The sequence below is a fragment of the Mustelus asterias genome, chromosome 23, assembly GCF_964213995.1.
Source record: "Mustelus asterias chromosome 23, sMusAst1.hap1.1, whole genome shotgun sequence".
Taxonomy (NCBI): domain Eukaryota; kingdom Metazoa; phylum Chordata; class Chondrichthyes; order Carcharhiniformes; family Triakidae; genus Mustelus; species Mustelus asterias.
In genome coordinates this window covers 10,600,945-10,625,543 of record NC_135823.1, presented here as the reverse complement: position 1 = coordinate 10,625,543, position 24,599 = coordinate 10,600,945, and positions in this window count along the sequence as shown.

Sequence of the window (24,599 nt, the reverse complement as noted above, 5' to 3'; positions counted from 1 at the left end):
TGAGTAAAATAAGGGCCCATGGTATTCGAGGCAAGGTACTAACATGGATTGACGATTGGCTGTCAGACAGAAGGCAGAGAGTTGGGATAAAAGGTTCTTTCTCAGAATGGCAACCGGTGACAAGTGGTGTCCCGCAGGGTTCAGTGTTGGGGCCACAGCTGTTCTCTTTATATATTAACGATCTAGATGACGGGACTGGGAGCATTCTGGCCAAGTTTGCCGATGATACAAAGATAGGTGGAGGGGCAGGTAGTATTGAGGAGGTGGGGAGGCTGCAGAAAGATTTAGACAGTTTAGGAGAGTGGTCCAAGAAGTGGCTGATGAAATTCAACGTGGGCAAGTGCGAGGTCGTACACTTTGGAAAAAAGAATAGAGGCATGGACTATTTTCTCAACGGTGACAAAATTCATAATGCTAAAGTGCAAAGGGACTTGGGAGTCCTAGTCCAGGATTCTCTAAAGGTAAACTTGCAGGTTGAGTCCGTAATTAGGAAAGCAAATGTAATGTTGTCATTTATCTCAAGAGGCTTGGAATACAAAAGCAGGGATGTACTTCTGAGGCTTTATAAAGCACTGGTTAGGCCCCATTTGGAGTACTGTGAGCAATTTTGGGCCCCACACCTCAGGAAGGACATACTGGCACTGGAGCGGGTCCAGCGGAGATTCACACGGATGATCCCAGGAATGGTAGGCCTGACATACGATGAACGTCTGAGGATCGTGGGATTATATTCATTGGAGTTTAGGAGGTTGAGGGGAGATCTGATAGAAACTTACAAGATAATGAACGGCTTAGATAGGATGGACGTAGGGAAGTTGTTTCCATTAACAGGGGAGACTAGGACGCGGGGGCACAGCCTTAGAATAAAAGGGAGTCACTTTAGAACAGAGATGAGGAGAAATTTCTTCAGCCAGAGAGTGGTGGGTCTGTGGAATTCATTGCCACAGAGGGCTGTGGAGGCCGAGACGTTGAGCGTCTTCAAGACAGAAATTGATAAATTCTTGATTTCTCGAGGAATTAAGGGCTATGGGGAGAGAGCGGGTAAATGGAGTTGAAATCAACCATGATTGAATGGTGGAGTGGACTCGATGGGCCGAATGGCCTTACTTCCGCTCCTATGTCTTATGGTCTAATGGTCTTATTGGATTGGATTGGATTGGGTTGGATTGGATCGGATTGGATTGGATTGGATTGGATTGGATGGCGTTCCTTGGAATGGATTGGATAGAATTGGATTGCATTGGATTGGATTGGATTGGATGGGATGGGATGGGATTGGAGTGGAGTGGATTCGATTGGATTGGATATGTTTGGATGCCGATCCTTGGATTGGATTGGATTGGATTGGATTGGATGCCGTTTCTTGGATTGGATTGCATTGGATTGGATTGGATTGGATTGGATTGGATGGGATGGGATTGGAGTGGAGTGGATTCGATTGGATTGGATATGTTTGGATGCCGATCCTTGGATTGGATTGGATTGGATTGGATGCCGTTTCTTGGATTGGATTGGATTGGATTGGATTGGATCGGATTGGATTGGAATGGATTGGATGGCGTTCCTTGGATTGGATTGGATCGGATTAGATTGGATTGGATTGGATTGGGGAGGATGCCGTTCGTTGTATTGTATTGGTTTGGTTTGGTTTAATGCCGTTCCTTGGATTGGATTGGATTGGATGCCGTTACTTTGATTGAATTGGATTGGATTGTGTTGCATTGGATTGGATGGCATGCCGTTCATTGGATGGGTTGGATTTGATTGGATTGGATTGGATTGGATTGAATGCCGTTCCTTCGACTGGATTGTATTTTATTGTATTGTATTGGATTGGATTGGATTGGATTGCATTGGTTTGGATTCGATTGTATTGGATTGGAGTGGATTGGATGCCGTTCCTTGGATTGGATTGAATAGGATTGGATTGGAATAGATTGGATGCCGTTCCTCAGATTGGACTGGATTGGATTGGCTTGGCTTGGCTTGGATTGGATTGGATTGGATTCGATTTGATTGGATGCCGTTCCTTGGATTGGATTGGATTGGATTGGATTGGATTGGATTGGGGTGAATGCCGTTCGTTGGACTGGATTGGATTGGATTGGATTGGATTGAATGTCGTTCCTTAGATTGGATTGGATTCGATTGGATTGGATCGGATTGGATTGGACTGGATTGCATTGCATTGGATTGGATTGGATGCCGTTCATTGGATTGGATTGTATTGGGTTGGATTGGATTGGATTGGTTCGGATTGGATTGGATTGGATTGGATTCGATTGGATGCCGTTTCTTGGATTGGATTGCATTGGATTGGATTGGATTGGATTGGATTGGATGGGATGGGATTGGAGTGGAGTGGATTCGATTGGATTGGATATGTTTGGATGCCGATCCTTGGATTGGATTGGATTGGATTGGATGCCGTTTCTTGGATTGGATTGGATTGGATTGGATTGGATCGGATTGGATTGGAATGGATTGGATGGCGTTCCTTGGATTGGATTGGATCGGATTAGATTGGATTGGATTGGATTGGGGAGGATGCCGTTCGTTGTATTGTATTGGTTTGGTTTGGTTTAATGCCGTTCCTTGGATTGGATTGGATTGGATGCCGTTACATTGATTGAATTGGATTGGATTGTGTTGCATTGGATTGGATGGCATGCCGTTCATTGGATGGGTTGGATTTGATTGGATTGGATTGGATTGGATTGAATGCCGTTCCTTCGACTGGATTGTATTTTATTGTATTGTATTGGATTGGATTGGATTGGATTGCACTGGTTTGGATTCGATTGTATTGGATTGGAGTGGATTGGACGCCGTTCCTTGGATTGGATTGAATAGGATTGGATTGGAATAGATTGGATGCCGTTCCTCAGATTGGACTGGATTGGATTGGCTTGGCTTGGCTTGGATTGGATTGGATTGGATTCGATTTGATTGGATGCCGTTCCTTGGATTGGATTGGATTGGATTGGATTGGATTGGATTGGGGTGAATGCCGTTCGTTGGACTGGATTGGATTGGATTGGATTGGATTGAATGTCGTTCCTTAGATTGGATTGGATTCGATTGGATTGGATCGGATTGGATTGGACTGGATTGCATTGCATTGGATTGGATTGGATGCCGTTCATTGGATTGGATTGTATTGGGTTGGATTGGATTGGATTGGTTCGGATTGGATTGGATTGGATTGGATTCGATTGGATGCCGTTCCTTTGATTGCATTGAGTTTCATTGGACTGGATTGGATTGGATTGGATTGAATGCCGTTCCTTGTATTGGATTGGATTGGATTGGATTGAATGCCGTTCCTAGGATTGGAATTGATTGGATTGGATAGAATTGGATTGGATCGGATTGCATTGGATTGGATTGGATTGGATCCCGTTCCTTGGATTGGACTGGACTGGATTGGATTGGACTGGATTGGATTGGATGGGATTGGATGGAGTGGATTGGATTGGATTGGATTGCTTTGGATGCCGATCCTTGGATTGGATTGGATTGGATGCCGTTTCGTGGATTGGATTGGATTGGATTGGATTGGATCGGATTGGATTGGATTGGATTGGACGGCGTTCCTTGGATTGGATTGCATAGGGTTGGATTGCATTGGATTGGATTGCATCCCGTTCATTGGATTGGATTGGATTGGATTGGACTGGATTGGATTGGATTGGATTGAATGTCGTTCCTTAGATTGGATTGGATTAGATTGGATTCGATCGGATTGGATTGGACTGGATTGCATTGCATTGGATTGGATTGGATGCCGTTCCTTGGATTGGATTGGATAGGATTGGATTGCATTGGAATCCAAATTGCATGCCGTTCATTGGATTGGATTGGATTGGATTGGACTGGATTGGATTGGATTGGATTGGATTGAATGTCGTTCCTTCGATTGTATTGGATTAGATTGGATTGGATCGGATTGGATTGGACTGGATTGCATTGCATTGGATTGGATTAGATGCCGTTCCTTGGATTGGATTGGCTCCGATTGGATTGGATTGGATTGGATTGGATGCCGTTCATTGGATTGGATTGTATTGGGTTGGATTGGATTGGTTTGGTTTGGATTGGATTGGATTGGATTGGATGCCGTTCCTTTGATTGCATTGGGTTTCATTGGACTGGATTGGATTGGATTGGATTGAATTCCATTCCTTGGATTTGATTGGATTGGATTGGATGCCGTTCCTAGGATTGGAATTGATTGGATTGGATAGAATTGGATTGGATCGGATTGCACTGGATTGGATTGGATTGGATCCCGTTCCTTGGATTGGACTGGACTGGATTGGATTGGACTGGTTTGGATTGGATGGGATTGGATGGAGTGGATTGGATTGGATTGGATTGGTTTGGATGCCGATCCTTGGATTGGATTGCATTGGATTGGATGCCGTTTCTTGGATTGGATTGGATTGGATTGGGTTGGATTGGATCGGATTGGATTGGATTGGATTGGATTGGATGGCGTTCCTTGGAATGGATTGGATAGGATTGGATTGCATTGGATTGGATTGGATGGGATGGGATTGGAGTGGAGTGGATTCGATTGGATTGGATATGTTTGGATGCCGATCCTTGGATTGGATTGGATTGGATTGGATTGGATGCCGTTTCTTGGATTGGATTGGATTGGATTGGATTGGATCGGATTGTATTGGAATGGATTGGATGGCGTTCCTTGGATTGGATTGGATAGGATTAGATTGGATTGGATTGGATTGGGGAGGATGCCGTTCGTTGGATTGGATTGGATTGGTTTGGTTTAATGCCGTTCCTTGGATTGGATTGGATTGGATGCCGTTACTTTGATTGAATTGGATTGGATTGGGTTGCATTGGATTGGATGGCATGCCGTTCATTGGATGGATTGGATTTGATTGCATTGGATTGGATTGGATTGAATGCCGTTCCTTCGACTGGATTGTATTTTATTGTATTATTGGATTGGATTGGATTGGATTGCATTGGTTTGGATTCGATTGTATTGGATTGGAGTGGATTGGATGCCGTTCCTTGGATTGGATTGAATAGGATTGGATTGGAATAGATTGGATGCCGTTCCTCAGATTGGACTGGATTGGCTTGGCTTGGCTTGGCTTGGATTGGATTGGATTGGATTCGATTGGATTGGACGCCGTTCCTTGGATTGGATTGGATTGGATTGGACTGGATTGGATTGGATGGCATTGCATTGGATTGGATTGCATTGGATTGGATGCCGTTTCTTGGATTGGATTGGATTGGACTGAATCAGATTGGATTCAATTGGATTGGATTGGATGGCGTTCCTTGGATTGGATTGGATAGGATTAGATTGGATTGGATTGGATTGGGCCGGATGCCGTTTGTTGGATTGGATTGGATTGGATTGGTTTCATGCAAGACTGGGCGGAGAAGTGGCAGATGGACTTCAACCCGGATAAGTGTGTGGTGATCCATTTTGGCAGATCCAATGGGATGAAGCAGCAGTATAATATGAAGGGTACCATTCTTAGCAGTGTAGAGGATCAGAAGGACCTTGGGGTCCGGGTCCATAGGACTCTTAAATCGGCCTCGCAAGTGGAGGATGCGGTCAAGAAGGCGTACGGCGTACTGGCCTTCATTAATCGAGGGATTGAGTTTAGGAGTCGGGAGATAATGCTGCAGCTTTATTGGACCCTGGTTAGACCCCACTTGGAGTACTGCGCGCAGTTCTGGTCACCTCATTACAGGAAAGATGTTGAAGCCATTGAAAGGGTGCAGAGGAGATTTACAAGGATGTTGCCTGGATTGGGGGGCATGCCTTATGAGGATAGGTTGAGGGAGCTTGGTGTCTTCTCCCTGGAGAGACGAAGGATGAGAGGTGACCTGATAGAGGTTTACAAGATGTTGAGAGGTCTGGATAGGGTAGACTCCCAGAGGCTATTTCCAAGGGCTGAAATGGTTGCTACGAGAGGACACAGGTTTAAGGTGCTGGGGGGTAGGTACAGAGGAGATGTCAGGGGTAAGTTTTTCACTCAGAGGGTGGTGGGTGAGTGGAATCGGCTGACGTCGGTGGTGGTGGAGGCAAACTCGTTGGGGTCTTTTAAGAGACTTCTGGATGAGTACATGGGATTTAATGGGATTGAGGGCTATAGATAGGCCTAGAGGTGGGGATGTGATCGGCGCAACTTGTGGGCCGAAGGGCCTGTTTGTGCTGTGGCTTTCTATGTTCTATGTTCTATGTTCTATGCCGTTCCTTGGATTAGATTGGATTGGATTGGATTGGGCTGGATACCATTCGTTGGACTGGATCAGATTGGATTGGTTTCATGCCGTTCCTTGGATTAGATTGGCTTGGATTGGATTGGATTGGATTGGATTTGATTGGAAGCCGTTCCTTGAATTGGAATGGATTGGATTGGATTGGATTGGATCGGTTTGGATTGGATTGGATTGGATTGGATTGCGTTCCTTGGATTGGATTGGATAGGATTGGATTGCATTGGATTGGATTGCATGCCGTTCATTGGATTGTATTGGATTGGATTGAATGTCGTTCCTTCGATTGGATTGGATTAGATTGGTTTGGATCGGATTGGATTGGACTGGATTGCATTGCATTGGATTGGATTGGATGCAGTTCCTTGGATTGGATTGGCTCCGATTGGGTTGGATTGGATTGGATGCCGTTCATTGGATTGGATTGTATTGGGCTGGATTGGATTGGATTGGTTCGGATTGGATTGGATTGGATTGGATTCGATTGGATGCCGTTCCTTTGATTGGATTGGATTGGACTGAATCAGATTGGATTCAATTGGATTGGATTGGATGGCGTTCCTTGGATTGGATTGGATAGGATTAGATTGGATTGGATTGGATTGGGCCGGATGCCGTTTGTTGGATCGGATTGGATTGGATTGGTTTCATGCCGTTCCTTGGATTAGATTGGATTGGATTGGATTGGGCTGGATACCATTCGTTGGACTGGATCAGATTGGATTGGTTTCATGCCGTTCCTTGGATTAGATTGGCTTGGATTGGATTGGATTGGATTGGATTTGATTGGAAGCCGTTGCTTGAATTGGAATGGATTGGATTGGATTGGATCGGTTTGGATTGGATTGGATTGGATTGCGTTCCTTGGATTGGATTGGATAGGATTGGATTGCATTGGATTGGACTGCATGCCGTTCATTGGATTGTATTGGATTGGATTGAATGTCGTTCCTTCGATTGGATTGGATTAGATTGGTTTGGGTCGGATTGGATTGGACTGGATTGCATTGCATTGGATTGGATTGGATGCCGTTCCTTGGATTGGATTGGCTCCGATTGGGTTGGATTGGATTGGATGCCGTTCATTGGATTGGATTGTATAGGGTTGGATTGGATTGGATTGGTTCGGATTGGATTGGATTGGATTGGATTCGATTGGATGCCGTTCCTTTGATTGCATTTAGTTTCATTGGACTGGATTGGATTGGATTGGATTGAATGCCGTTCCTTGGATTGGATTGGATTGGATTGGATTGGATTCCGTTTCTAGGATTGGAATTGATTGGATTGGATTGTATTGGGTTGGATTGGATTGGATTGGTTCGGATTGGATTGGATTGGATTGGATTGGTTTGGATGCCGATCCTTGGATTGGATTGGATTGGATTGGATTGGACGGCGTTCCTTGGATTGGATTGGATAGGATTGGATTGCATTGGATTGGATTGCATGCCGTTCATTGGATTGGATTGGATTAGATTGGACTGGATTGGACTGGATTGGATTGGATTGAATGTCGTTCCTTAGATTGGATTGGATTAGATTGGATTGGATCGGTTTGGATTGGACTGGATTGCATTGCATTGGAATGGATTGGATGCCGTTCCTTGGATTGGATTGGCTCCGATTGGATTGGATTGGATTGGATTGGACTGGTTTGGATGCCGATCCTTCGACTGGATTGTATTGTATTGTATTTTATTGGATTGGATTGCATTGGGATGGATTTCATGCCGTTCCTTGGATTGGACTGGATTGAATGCCGTTCCTTGGATTGGATTGGATTGCATTGGATTGGATTGGATTGGATCCCGTTCCTTGGATTGGACTGGACTGGATTGGATTGGACTGGTTTGGATTCGATGGGATTGGATGGAGTGGATTGGATTGGATTGGTTTGGTTTGGATGCCGATCCTTGGATTGGATTGGATTGGATTGGATGCCGTTTCTTGGATTGGATTGGATTGGATTGGATTGGATCGGATTGGATTGGATTGGATTGGACGGCGTTCCTTGGATTGGATTGGATAGGATTGGATTGCATTGGATTGGATTGCATGCCGTTCATTGGATTCGATTGGATTGGATTGGACTGGATTGGATTGGATTGGATTGAATGTCGTTCCTTAGATTGGATTGGATTAGATTGGATTGGATCGGATTGGATTGGACTGGATTGCATTGCATTGGAATGGATTGGATGCCGTTCCTTGGATTGGATTGGATCCGATTGGATTGGATTGGATTGGATTGGATTGGATGCCGTTCATTGGATTGGATTGTATTGGGTTGGATTGGATTGGATTGGTTTGGATGCCGATCCTTCGACTGGATTGTATTGTATTGTATTGTATTGGATTGGATTGCATTGGGATGGATTTCATGCCGTTCCTTGGATTGGATTGGCTTGGATTGGTTTGGATTGGATTGAATTGGATTGGAGTGGATTGGATGCCGTTCCTTGGATTGGATTGGATAGGTTTCGATTAGATTGGATTCCGTTCCTCAGATTGGATTGGATTGGCTTGGTTTGGCTTGGATTGGATTGGATTGGATTGGATTGGATGCCGTTCCTTGGATTGGATTGGTTTGGATTGAATGACGTTCCTTCGATAGGACTGTATTGTATTGGATTGGATCGTATTGGATTGGATTGGATGGCATTGCATTGGATTGGATTGGATTGGATGCCGTTTCATGGATTGGATTGGATTGGATTGGATTGGATTAGATTGGATGCCGTTCCTAGGATTGGAATTGATTGGATTGGATTGGATCGGAGTGCATTGGATTGGATTGGATTGGATGGCGTTCCTTAGATTGGATTGGATAGGATTAGATTGGATTGGATTGGATTGGGCTTGATTCCGTTCGTTGGATTGGATTGGATTGGAATGGATTGGTTTACTGCCGTTCCTTGAATTGGATTGGATTGGATTGGATGCCGTGACTTGGATTGGATTGGATTGGATTGGATGCCGTTCCTTAGATTGCATTGGAATGGATTGGATTGGAATGGATTGCATTGGATTGGATTGGATTGGATGCCGTTCCTTGAATTGGGTTGTATTGGATTGGATTGGATTGTATTGAATTTGATTGGATCGGAGTTGATTTGATGCCGTTCCTTGGATGGGATTGGATTGGATTGGATCGGTTTGGATTCCATTGGATTGCATTGGATGGCGATCCTTGGATTGGATTGGATAGGATTGGATTGCATTGGATTGGATTGCATGCCGTTCATTGGATTGGATTGGATTGGATTGTATTGGATTTGATGCCGTTCCTTAGATTGGATTGGATTGGATTGGATTGAATGCCGTTCCTTAGATTGGATTGGATTGGATTGGATTGGATCGGATTGGATTGGATTGGATTGCATTGCATTGGATTGGATTGGATTCGTTGCCGTTTCGTGGATTGGATTGGATTGGATTGGATTGGATTGCATTGCATTGGATTGGATTGGATTGGATGCCGTTTCTTGGATTGGATTGGATTGGATTGAATCGGATTGGATTGGAGTGGATTGGATTGGGGTGGATGCCGTTCGTTGGATTGGATTGGATTGGATTGGACTGGATTGGATTGGATTGGATTGGATTGGATTGAATGTCGTTCCTGAGATTGGATTGGATTCGATTGGATTGGATCGGATTGGATTGGACTGGATTGCATTGCATTGGATTGGATTGGATGCCGTTCATTGGATTGGATTGTATTGGGTTGGATTGGATTGGATTGGTTCGGATTGGATTCGATTCGATTGGATTCGATTGGATGCCGTTCCTTTGATTGCATTGAGTTTCATTGGACTGGATTGGATTGGATTGGATGCCGTTCCTTGAATTGGGTAGTATTGGATTGGATTGGATTGTATTGAATTTGATTGGATCGGAGTTGATTTGATGCCGTTCCTTGGATGGGATTGGATTGGATTGGATCGGTTTGGATTCCATTGGATTGCATTGGATGGCGATCCTTGGATTGGATTGGATAGGATTGGATTGCATTCGATTTGATTGCATGCCGTTCATTGGATTGGATTGGATTGGATTGGATTGGATTTGATGCCGTTCCTTGGATTGGATTGGATTGGATTGGATTGAATGCCGTTCCTTAGATTGGATTGGATTGGATTGGATTGGATCGGATTGGATTGGATTGCATTGGATTGCATTGGATTGGATTGGATTCGTTGCCGTTTCGTGGATTGGATTGGATTGGATTGGATTGGATTGCATTGCATTGGATTGGATTGGATTGGATGCCGTTTCTTGGATTGGATTGGATTGAATCGGATTGGATTGGATTGGATTGGGGTGGATGCCGTTCGTTGGATTGGATTGGATTGGATTGGACTGGATTGGATTGGATTGGATTGGATTGAATGTCGTTCCTTAGATTGGATTGGATTAGATTGGATTGGATCGGATTGGATTGGACTGGATTGCATTGCATTGGATTGGATTGGATGCCGTTCATTGGATTGGATTGTATTGGGTTGGATTGGATTGGATTGGTTCGGATTGGATTGGATTCGATTGGATTCGATTGGATGCCGTTCCTTTGATTGCATTGAGTTTCATTGGACTGGATTGGATTGGATTGGATGCCGTTCCTTGAATTGGGTTGTATTGGATTGGATTGGATTGTATTGAATTTGATTGGATCGGAGTTGATTTGATGCCGTTCCTTGGATGGGATTGGATTGGATTGGATCGGTTTGGATTCCATTGGATTGCATTGGATGGCGATCCTTGGATTGGATTGGATAGGATTGGATTGCATTGGATTGGATTGCATGCCGTTCATTGGATTGGATTGGATTGGATTGGATTGGATTTGATGCCGTTCCTTGGATTGGATTGGATTGGATTGGATTGAATGCCGTTCCTTAGATTGGATTGGATTGGATTGGATCGGATTGGATTGGATTGGATTGGACGGCGTTCCTTGGATTGGATTGGATAGGATTGGATTGCATTGGATTGGATTGCATGCCGTTCATTGGATTGGATTGGATTGGATTGGACTGGATTGGATTGGATTGGATTGAATGTCGTTCCTTCGATTGGATTGGATTAGATTGGATTGGATCGGATTGGATTGGACTGGATTGCATTGCATTGGATTGGATTGGATGCCGTTCCTTGGATTGGATTGGATAGGATTGGATTGCATTGGATTGGATTGCATGCCGTTCATTGGATTGGATTGGATTGGATTGGACTGGATTGGATTGGATTGGATTGGATTGAATGTCGTTCCTTAGATTGGATTGGATTAGATTGGATTGGATTGGATCGGATTGGATTGAACTGGATTGCATTGCATTGGATTGGATTGGATGCCGTTCCTTTGATTGGATTGGCTCCGATTTGATTGGATTGGATTGGATTGGATGCCGTTCATTGGATTGGATTGTATTGGGTTGAATTGGATTGGTTTGGTTTGGATTGGATTGGATTGGATTGGATGCCGTTCCTTTGATTGCATTGGGTTTCATTGTACTGGATTGGATTGGATTGGATTGGATTGAATTCCGTTCCTTGGATTTGATTGGATTGGATTGGATGCCGTTCCTAGGATTGGAATTGATTGGATTGGATAGAATTGGATTGGATCGGATTGCATTGGATTGGATTGGATTGGATCCCGTTCCTTGGATTGGATTGGACTGGACTGGATTGGATTGGATTGGTTTGGATTGGATTGGATGGGATGGGATGGGATGGGATTGGATTGGAGTGGAGTGGATTCGATTGGATTGGATAGGTTTCGATGCCGATCCTTGGATTGGATTGGATTGGATTGGATTGGCTGCCGTTTCTTGGATTGGATTGGATTGGATTGGATCGGATTGGATTGGAATGGATTGGATGGCGTTCCTTGGACTGGATTGGATAGGATTAGATTGGATTGGATTGGATTGGGGAGGATGCCGTTCGTTGGATTGGATTGGATTGGTTTGGTTTAATGCCGTTCCTTGGAATCGATTGGATTGGATGCCGTTACTTTGATTGAATTGGATTGGATTGGGTTGCATTGGATTGGATGGCATGCCGTTCATTGGATGGATTGGATTTGATTGGATTGGATTGGATTGGATTGGATTGAATGCCGTTCCTTCGACAGGATTGTATTTTATTGTATTGTATTGTATTGGATTGGATTGGATTGCATTGGAATGGATTTCATGCCGTTCCTTGGTTTGGGTTGGATTGGTTTGCATTGGTTCGGATTGTATTGTATTGGATTGGAGTGGATTGGATGCCGTTCCTTGGATTGGATTGAGTAGGATTGGATTGGAATAGATTGGATGCCGTTCCTCAGATTGGACTGGATTGGCATGGCTTGGCATGGCTTGGCTTGGATTTGATTGGATTGGATTCGATTGGATTGGATGCCGTTCCTTGGATTGGGTTGGATTGGATTGCATTGGATCGCATTGCATTGGATTGAATTGCATTGGATTGGATGCCGTTTCTTGGATTGGATTTGATTGGATTGAATCGGATTGGATTCAATTGGATTGGATTGGATGGCGTTCCTTGGATTGGATTGGATAGGATTAGATTGGATTGGATTGGATTGGGCCGGATGCCGTTTGTTGGGTTGAATTGGATTGGTTTCATGCCTTTCCTTGGATTAGATTGGATTGGATTGGCTTGGGCTGGATACCGTTCGTTGGATTGGATTGGATTGGATTGGTTTCATGCCTTTCCTTGGATTGGATTGGCTTGGATTGGATTGGATTGGATTGGATTGGATTTGATTGAATGCCGTTCCTTGAATTGGAATGGATTGGATTGGATTGGATCGGTTTGGATTGCACTGGCTTGGATTGGATTGGATGGCGTTCCTTGGATTGGATTGGATAGGATTGGATTGCATTGGATTGGATTGCATGCCGTTCATTGGATTGGATTGGATTGGATTTGATTGGATTGAATGTCGTTCCTTCGATTGGATTGGATTAGATTGGTTTGGATCGGATTGGATTGGACTGGATTGCATTGCACTGGATTGGATTGGATGCCGTTCCTTGGATTGGATTGGCTCCGATTGTGTTGGATTGGATTGGATTGGATTCCGTTCATTGGATTGGATTGTATTGGGTTGGATTGGATTGGATCGGTTCGGATTGGATTGGATTGGATTGGATTCGATTGGATGCCGTTCCGTTGATTGCATTTAGTTTCATTGGACTGGATTGGATTGGATTGGATTGAATGGCGTTCCTTGGATTGGATTGGATTGGATTGGATTGGATTGGATGCCGTTCCTAGAATTGGAATTGATTGGATTGGATAGAATTGGATTGGATCGGATTGCATTGGATTGGATTGGATTGGATCCCGTTCCTTGGATTGGACTGGACTGGATTAGATTGGACTGGTTTGGATTCGATGGGATTGGATGGAGTGGATTGGATTGGATTGGATTGGTTTGGATGCCGATCCTTGGATTGGATTGGATTGGATTGGATGCCGTTTCTTGAATTGGATTCGATTGGATTGTATTGGATTGGATCGAATTGGATTGGATTGTATTGGATCGGATTGCATTGGAATGGATTTCATGCCGTTCCTTGGATTGGGTTGGATTGGTTTGCATTGGTTTGGATTGGATTGTATTGGATTGGAGTGGATTGGATGCCGTTCCTTGGATTGGATTGAATAGGATTGGATTGGAATAGATTGGATGCCGTTCCTCAGATTGGACTGGATTGGCATGGCTTGGCATGGCTTGGCTTGGATTTGATTGGATTGGATTCGATTGGATTGGATGCCGTTCCTTGGATTGGGTTGGATTGGATTGCATTGGATGGCATTGCATTGGATTGAATTGCATTGGATTGGATGCCGTTTCTTGGATTGGATTTGATTGGATTGAATCGGATTGGATTCAATTGGATTGGATTGGATGGCGTTCCTTGGATTGGATTGGATAGGATTAGATTGGATTGGATTGGATTGGGCCGGATGCCGTTTGTTGGGTTGAATTGGATTGGTTTCATGCCTTTCCTTGGATTAGATTGGATTGGATTGGCTTGGGCTGGATACCGTTCGTTGGATTGGATTGGATTGGTTTCATGCCTTTCCTTGGATTGGATTGGCTTGGATTGGATTGGATTGGATTGGATTTGATTGAATGCCGTTCCTTGAATTGGAATGGATTGGATTGGATTGGATCGGTTTGGATTGCATTGGATTGGATTGGATTGGATGGCGTTCCTTGGATTGGATTGGATAGGATTGGATTGCATTGGATTGGATTGCATGCCGTTCATTGGATTGGATTGGATTGGATTTGATTGGATTGAATGTCGTTCCTTCGATTGGATTGGATTAGATTGGTTTGGATCGGATTGGATTGGACTGGATTGCATTGCACTGGATTGGATTGGATGCCGTTCCTTGGATTGGATTGGCTCCGATTGTGTTGGATTGGATTGGATTGGATTCCGTTCATTGGATTGGATTGTATTGGGTTGGATTGGATTGGATCGGTTCGGATTGGATTGGATTGGATTGGATTCGATTGGATGCCGTTCCGTTGATTGCATTTAGTTTCATTGGACTGGATTGGATTGGATTGGATTGAATGGCGTTCCTTGGATTGGATTGGTTTGGATTGGATTGGATGCCGTTCCTAGAATTGGAATTGATTGGATTGGATAGAATTGGATTGGATCGGATTGCATTGGATTGGATTGGATTGGATCCCGTTCCTTGGATTGGACTGGACTGGATTAGATTGGACTGGTTTGGATTCGATGGGATTGGATGGAGTGGATTGGATTGGATTGGATTGGTTTGGATGCCGATCCTTGGATTGGATTGGATTGGATTGGATGCCGTTTCTTGAATTGGATTCGATTTGATTGTATTGGATTGGATCGAATTGGATTGGATTGGATTGGACGGCGTTCCTTGGATTGGATTGGATAGGATTGGATTGCATTGGATTGGATTGCATGCCGTTCATTGGATTGGATTGGATTGGATTGGACTGGATTGGATTGGATTGGATTGAATGTCGTTCCTTAGATTGGATTGGATTATATTGGATTGGCTCGGATTGGATTGGACTGGATTGCATTGCATTGGAATGGATTGGATGCCGTTCGTTGGATTGGATTGGCTCCGAGTGGATTGGATTGGATTGGATTGGATGCCGTTCATTGGATTGGATTGGATTGGATTGGTTTGGATTGCATTGGATTGGATTGGATGCCGTTCCTTTGATTGCATTGGGTTTCATTGTACTGGATTGGATTGGATTGGATTGAATTCCGTTCCTTGGATTTGATTGGATTGGATGCCGTTCCTAGGATTGGAATTGATTGGATTGGATAGAATTGGATTGGATCGGATTGCATTGGATTGGATTGGATTGGATCCCGTTCCTTGGATTGGACTGGACTGGATTGGATTTGATTGGTTTGGATTGGATGGGATGGGATTGGATTGGAGTGGAGTCGATTCGATTGGATTGGATAGGTTTGGATGCCGATCCTTGGATTGAATTGGATTGGATTGGACGCCCTTTCTTGGATTGGATTGGATTGGATTGGATCTGATTGGATTGGGATGGATTGGATGGCGTTCCTTGGATTGGATTGGATGGGATTAGATTGGATTGGATTGAATTGAGGAGGATACCGTTCGTTGGATTGGATTGGATTGGTTTGGTTTAATGCCATTCCTTGGATTGGATTGGATTGGATGCCGTTCCTTGGATTCAATTCGATTGGATTGGGTTGCATTGGATTGGATGGCATGCCGTTCATTGGATGGATTGGATTTGATTGGATTGGATTGGATTGGATTGAATGCCGTTCCTTCGACTGGATTGTATTGTATTGTATTGGATTGGATTGGATAGGATCGGATTGCATTGGAATGGATTTCATGCCGTTCCTTGGATTGGGTTGGATTGGTTTGCATTGGTTTGGATTGGATTGTATTGGATTGGAGTGGATTGGATGCCGTTCCTTGGATTGGATTGAATAGGATTGGATTGGAATAGATTGGATGCCGTTCCTCAGATTGGACTGGATTGGCTTGGCTTGGCTTGGTTTGGCTTGGATGGGATTGGATTGGATTGGATTTGATCGGATTGGATTGGATTGGATTGGACGGCGTTGCTTGGATGGGATTGGACAGGATTGGATTGCATTGGATTGGATTGCATGCCGTTCATTGGATTCGATTGGATTGGAATGGACTGGATTGGATTGGATTGGATTGAATGTCGTTCCTTAGATTGGATTGGATTAGATTGGATTGGATGGGATTGGATTGGACTGGATTGCATTGCATTGGAATGGATTGGATGCCGTTCCTTGGATTGGATTGGATCCGATTGGATTGGATTGGATTGGATTGGATTGGATTGGATTGGTTTGGATGCCGATCCTTCGACTGGATTGTATTGTATTGTATTGTATTGGATTGGATTGCATTGGGATGGATTTCATGCCGTTCCTTGGATTGGATTGGATTGGCTTGGATTGGTTTGTATTGGATTGAATTGGATTGGAGTGGATTGGATGCCGTTCCTTGGATTGGATTGGATAGGTTTGGATTAGATTGGATTCCGTTCCTCAGATTGGATTGGATTGGCTTGGTTTGGCTTGGATTGGATTGGGTTGGATTGGATTGGATGCCGTTCCTTGTATTGGATTGGTTTGGATTGAATGACGTTCCTTCGATAGGACTGTATTGTATTGGATTGGATCGTATTGGATTGGATTGGATGGCATTGCATTGGATTGGATTGGATTGGATGCCGTTTCTTGGATTGGATTGGATTGGATTGGATTAGATTGGATGCCGTTCCTAGGATTGGAATTGATTGGATTGGATTGGATTGGATCGGAGTGCATTGGATTGGATTGGATTGGATGGCGTTCCTTAGATTGGATTGGATAGGATTAGATTGGATTGGATTGGATTGGGCTTGATGCCGTTCGTTGGATTGGATTGGATTGGAATGGATTGGTTTACTGCCGTTCCTTGAATTGGATTGGATTGGATTGGATGCCGTGACTTGGATTGGATTGTATTGGATTGGATGCCGTTCCTTAAATTGCATTGGATTGGATTGGAATGGATTGCATTGGATTGGATTGGATTGGATGCCGTTCCTTGAATTGGGTTGTATTGGATTGGATTGGATTGTATTGAATTTGATTGGATCGGAGTTGATTTGATGCCGTTCCTTGGATGGGATTGGATTGGATTGGATCGGTTTGGATTCCATTGGATTGCATTGGATGGCGATCCTTGGATTGGATTGGATAGGATTGGATTGCATTGGATTGGATTGCATGCCGTTCATTGGATTGGATTGGATTGGATTGTATTGGATTTGATGCCGTTCCTTGGATTGGATTGGATTGGATTGGATTGAATGCCGTTCCTAAGATTGGATTGGATTGGATTGGATTGGATCGGATTGGATTGGATTGAATTGCATTGCATTGGATTGGATTGGATTGGATGCCGTTTCTTGGATTGGATTGGATTGGATTGAATCGGATTGGATTGGATTGGATTGGATTGGGGTGGATGCCGTTCGTTGTATTGGATTGGATTGGATTGGACTGGATTGGATTGGATTGGATTGGATTGAATGTCGTTCCTTAGATTGGATTGGATTCGATTGGATTGGATCGGATTGGATTGGACTGGATTGCATTGCATTGGATTGGATTGGATGCCGTTCATTGGATTGGATTGTATTGGGTTGGATTGGATTGGATTGGTTCGGATTGGATTTGATTGGATTGGATTCGATTGGATGCCGTTCCTTTGATTGCATTGAGTTTCATTGGACTGGATTGGATTGGATTGGATGCCGTTCCTTGAATTGGGTTGTATTGGATTGGATTGGATTGTATTGAATTTGATTGGATCGGATTTGATTTGATGCCGTTCCTTGAATGGGATTGGATAGGATTGGATCGGTTTGGATTCCATTGGATTGCATTGGATGGCGATCCTTGGATTGGATTGTATAGGATTGGATTGCATTGGATTGGATTGCATGCCGTTCATTGGATTGGATTGGATTGGATTGGATTGGATTTGATGCCGTTCCTTGGATTGGATTGGATTGTATTGGATTGAATGCCGTTCCTTAGATTGGATTGGATTGGATTGGATTGGATCGGATTGGATTGGATTGGATGCCGTTTCTTGGATTGGATTGGATTGGATTGAATCGGATTGGATTGGATTGGATTGGATTGGGGTGGATGCCGTTCGTTGAATTGGATTGTATTGGATTGGACTGGATTGGATTGGATTGGATTGGATTGAATGTCGTTCCTCAGATTGGATTGGATTCGATTGGATTGGATCGGATTGGATTGGACTGGATTGCATTGCATTGGATTGGATGCCGTTCATTGGATTGGATTGTATTGGGTTGGATTGGATTGGAATGGTTCGGATTGGATTGGATTCGATTGGATTCGATTGGATGCCGTTCCTTTGAATTCATTGAGTTTCATTGGACTGGATTGGATTGGATTGGAATGAATGCCGTTCCTTGGATTGGATTGGATTGGATTGGATTGGATTGGATTGAATGCCGTTCCTAGGATTGGAATTGATTGGATTGGATAGAATTGGATTGGATCGGATTGCATTGGATTGGATTGGATTGGATCCCGTTCCTTGGATTGGACTGGACTGGACTGGATTGGATTGGACTGGATTGGATTGGATGGGATTGGATGGAGTGGATTGGATTGGATTGGATTGCTTTGGATGCCGATCCTTGGATTGGATTGGATTGGATTGGATGCCGTTTCTCGGATTGGATTGGATTGGATCGGATTGGATTGGATTGGATTGGACGGCGTTCCTTGGATTGGATTGGATAGGATTGGATTGCATTGGATTGGATTGCATGCCGTTCATTGGATTGGATTGGATTGGATTGGACTGGATTGGATTGGATTGGATTGAATGTCGTTCTTTAGATTGGATTGGATTAGATTGGATTGGATTGGATCGGATTGGATTGGACTGGATTGCATTGCATTGGATTGGATTGGATGCCGTTCCTTTGATTGGATTGGCTCCGATTGGATTGGATTGGATTGGATTGGATGCCGTTCATTGGATTGGATTGTATTGGGTTGGATTGGATTGGTTTGGTTTGGATTGGATTGGATTGGATTGGATGCCGTTCCTTTGATTGCATTGGGTTTCATTGGACTGGATTGGATTGGATTGGATTGAATTCCGTTCCTTGGATTTGATTGGATTGGATTGGATTGGATGCCGTTCCTAGGATTGGAATTGATTGGATTGGATAGAATTGGATTGGATCGGATTGCATTGGATTGTATTGGATTGGATCCCGTTCCTTGGATTGGATTGGACTGGACTGGATTGGATTGGATTGGTTTGGATTGGATTGGATGGGATGGGATGGGATTGGATTGGAGTGGAGTGGATTCGATTGGATTGGATAGGTTTGGATGCCGATCCTTGGATTGAATTGGATTGGATTGGATGCCCTTTCTTGGATTGGATCTGATTGGATTGGGATGGATTGGATGGCGTTCCTTGGATTGGATTGGATAGGATTAGATTGGATTGGATTGGATTGAGGAGGATACCGTTCGTTGGATTGGATTGGATTGGTTTGGTTTAATGCCATTCCTTGGATTGGATTGGATTGGATGCCGTTCCTTGGATTCAATTCGATTGGATTGGGTTGCATTGGATTGGATGGCATGCCGTTCATTGGATGGATTGGATTTGATTGGATTGGATTGGATTGGATTGAATGCCGTTCCTTCGACTGGATTGTATTGTATTGTATTGGATTGGATTGGATTGGATCGGATTGCATTGGAATGGATTTCATGCCGTTCCTTGGATTGGGTTGGATTGGTTTGCATTGGTTTGGATTGGATTGTATTGGATTGGAGTGGATTGGATGCCGTTCCTTGGATTGGATTGAATAGGATTGGATTGGAATAGATTGGATGCCGTTCCTCAGATTGGACTGGATTGGCTTGGCTTGGCTTGGCTTGGCTTGGCTTGGATTGGATTGGATTGGATTGGATCGGATTGGATTGGATTGGATTGGACGGCGTTCGTTGGATTGGATTGGATAGGATTGGATTGCATTGGATTGGATTGCATGCCGTTCATTGGATTCGATTGGATTGGATTGGACTGGATTGGATTGGATTGGATTGAATGTCGTTCCTTAGATTGGATTGGATTAGATTGGATTGGATCGGATTGGATTGGACTGGATTGCATTGCATTGGAATGGATTGGATGCCGTTCCTTGGATTGGATTGGATCCGATTGGATTGGATTGGATTGGATTGGATTGGATGCCGTTCATTGGATTGGATTGTATTGGGTTGGATTGGATTGGATTGGTTTGGATGCCGATCCTTCGACTGGATTGTATTGTATTGTATTGTATTGGATTGGATTGCATTGGGATGGATTTCATGCCGTTCCTTGGATTGGATTGGATTGGCTTGGATTGGTTTGGATTGGATTGAATTGGATTGGAGTGGATTGGATGCCGTTCCTTGGATTGGATTGGATAGGTTTGGATCAGATTGGATTCCGTTCCTCAGATTGGATTGGATTGGCTTGGTTTGGGTTGGATTGGATTGGATTGGATTGGATGCCGTTCCTTGGATTGGATTGGTTTGGATTGAATGACGTTCCTTCGATAGGACTGTATTGTATTGGATTGGATCGTATTGGATTGGATTGGATGGCATTGCATTGGATTGGATTGGATTGGATGCCGTTTCTTGGATTGGATTGGATTGGATTGGATTAGATTGGATGCCGTTCCTAGGATTGGAATTGATTGGATTGGATTGGATTGGATCGGAGTGCATTGGATTGGATTGGATTGGATGGCGTTCCTTAGATTGGATTGGATAGGATTAGATTGGATTGGATTGGATTGGGCTTGATTCCGTTCGTTGGATTGGATTGGATTGGAATGGATTGGTTTACTGCCGTTCCTTGAATTGGATTGGATTGGATTGGATGCCGTGACTTGGATTGGATTGTATTGGATTGGATGCCGTTCCTTAGATTGCATTGGATTGGATTGGAATGGATTGCATTGGATTGGATTGGATTGGATGCCGTTCCTTGAATTGGGTTGTATTAGATTGGATTGGATTGTATTGAATTTGATTGGATCGGAGTTGATTTGATGCCGTTCCTTGGATGGGATTGGATTGGATTGGATCGGTTTGGATTCCATTGGATTGCATTGGATGGCGATCCTTGGATTGGATTGGATAGGATTGGATTGCATTGGATTGGATTGCATGCCGTTCATTGGATTGGATTGGATTGGATTGTATTGGATTTGATGCCGTTCCTTGGATTGGATTGGATTGGATTCGATTGAATGCCGTACCTTAGATTGGATTGGATTGGATTGGATTGGATCGGATTGGATTGGATTCGATTGCATTGCATTGGATTGGATTGGATTCGTTGCCGTTTCGTGGATTGGATTGGATTGGATTGGATTGCATTGCATTGGATTGGATTGGATTGGATGCCGTTTCTTGGATTGGATTGGATTGGATTGAATCGGATTGGATTGGATTGGATTGGATTGGGGTGGATGCCGTTCGTTGGATTGGATTGGATTGGATTGGACTGGATTGGATTGGATTGGATTGAATGTCGTTCCTTAGATTGGATTGGATTCGATTGGATTGGATCGGATTGGATTGGACTGGATTGCATTGCATTGGATTGGATTGGATGCCGTTCATTGGATTGGATTGTATTGGGTTGGATTGGATTGGATTGGTTCGGATTGGATTGGATTCGATTGGATTCGATTGGATGCCGTTCCTTTGATTGCATTGAGTTTCATTGGACTGGATTGGATTGGATTGGATGCCGTTCCTTGAATTGGGTTGTATTGGATTGGATTGGATTGTATTGAATTTGATTGGATCGGAGTTGATTTGATGCCGTTCCTTGGATGGGATTGGATAGGATTGGATCGGTTTGGATTCCATTGGATTGCATTGGATGGCGATCCTTGGATTGGATTGGATAGGATTGGATTGCATTGGATTGGATTGGATTTGATGCCGTTCCTTGGATTGGATTGGATTGTATTCGATTGAATGCCGTTCCTTAGATTGGATTGGATTGGATTGGATTGGATCGGATTGGATTGGATTGGATTGCATTGCATTGGATTGGATTGGATTCGTTGCCGTTTCGTGGATTGGATTGGATTGGATTGGATTGCATTGCATTGGATTGGATTGGATTGGATGCCGTTTCTTGGATTGGATTGGATTGGATTGAATCGGATTGGATTGGATTGGATTGGATTGAGGTGGATGCCGTTCGTTGAATTGGATTGTATTGGATTGGACTGGATTGGATTGGATTGGATTGGATTGGATTGAATGTCGTTCCTCAGATTGGATTGGATTCGATTGGATTGGATCGGATTGGATTGGACTGGATTGCATTGCATTGGATTGGATTGGATGCCGTTCATTGGATTGGATTGTATTGGGTTGGATTGGATTGGAATGGTTCGGATTGGATTGGATTCGATTGGATTCGATTGGATGCCGTTCCTTTGAATTCATTGAGTTTCATTGGACTGGATTGGATTGGATTGGAATGAATGCCGTTCCTTGGATTGGATTGGATTGGATTGGATTGAATGCCGTTCCTAGGATTGGAATTGATTGGATTGGATAGAATTGGATTGGATCGGATTGCATTGGATTGGATTGGATTGGATCCCGTTCCTTGGATTGGACTGGACTGGACTGGATTGGATTGGACTGGATTGGATTGGATGGGATTGGATGGAGTGGATTGGATTGGATTTGATTGCTTTGGATGCCGATCCTTGGATTGGAGTGGATTGGATTGGATGCCGTTTCTCGGATTGGATTGGATTGGATCGGATTGGATTGGATTGGATTGGACGGCGTTCCTTGGATTGGATTGGATAGGATTGGATTGCATTGGATTGGATTGCATGCCGTTCATTGGATTGGATTGGATTGGATTGGACTGGATTGGATTGGATTGGATTGAATGTCGTTCCTTCGATTGGATTGGATTAGATTGGATTGGATCGGATTGGATTGGACTGGATTGCATTGCATTGGATTGGATTGGATGCCGTTCCTTGGATTGGATTGGATAGGATTGGATTGCATTGGATTGGATTGCATGCCGTTCATTGGATTGGATTGGATTGGATTGGACTGGATTGGATTGGATTGGATTGAATGTCGTTCTTTAGATTGGATTGGATTAGATTGGATTGGATTGGATCGGATTGGGTTGGACTGGATTGCATTGCATTGGATTGGATTGGATGCCGTTCCTTTGATTGGATTGGCTCCGATTGGATTGGATTGGATTGGATTGGATGCCGTTCATTGGATTGGATTGTATTGGGTTGGATTGGATTGGTTTGGTTTGGATTGGATTGGATTGGATTGGATGCCGTTCCTTTGATTGCATTGGATTTCATTGGACTGGATTGGATTGGATTGGATTGAATTCCGTTCCTTGGATTTGATTGGATTGGATTGGATTGGATGCCGTTCCTAGGATTGGAATTGATTGGATTGGATAGAATTGGATTGGATCGGATTGCATTGGATTGGATTGGATTGGATCCCGTTCCTTGGATTGGATTGGACTTGACTGGATTGGATTGGATTGGTTTGGATTGGATTGGATGGGATGGGATGGGATTGGATTGGAGTGGAGTGGATTCGATTGGATTGGATAGGTTTGGATGCCGATCCTTGGATTGGATTGGATTGGATTGGATTGGCTGCCGTTTCTTGGATTGGATTGGATTGGATTGGATCGGATTGGATTGGAATGGATTGGATGGCGTTCCTTGGACTGGATTGGATAGGATTAGATTGGATTGGATTGGGGAGGATGCCGTTCGTTGGATTGGATTGGATTGGTTTGGTTTAATGCCGTTCCTTGGAATGGATTGGATTGGATGCCGTTACTTTGATTGAATTGGATTGGATTGGGTTGTTTTGGATTGGATGGCATGCCGTTCATTGGATGGATTGGATTTGATTGGATTGGATTGGATTGGATTGAATGCCGTTCCTTCGACAGGATTGTATTTCATTGTTTTGTATTGGATTGGATTGGATTGGATTGCATTGGAATGGATTTCATGCCGTTCCTTGGTTTGGATTGGATTGGTTTGCATTGGTTTGGATTGGATTGTATTGGATTGGAGTGGATTGGATGCCGTTCCTTGG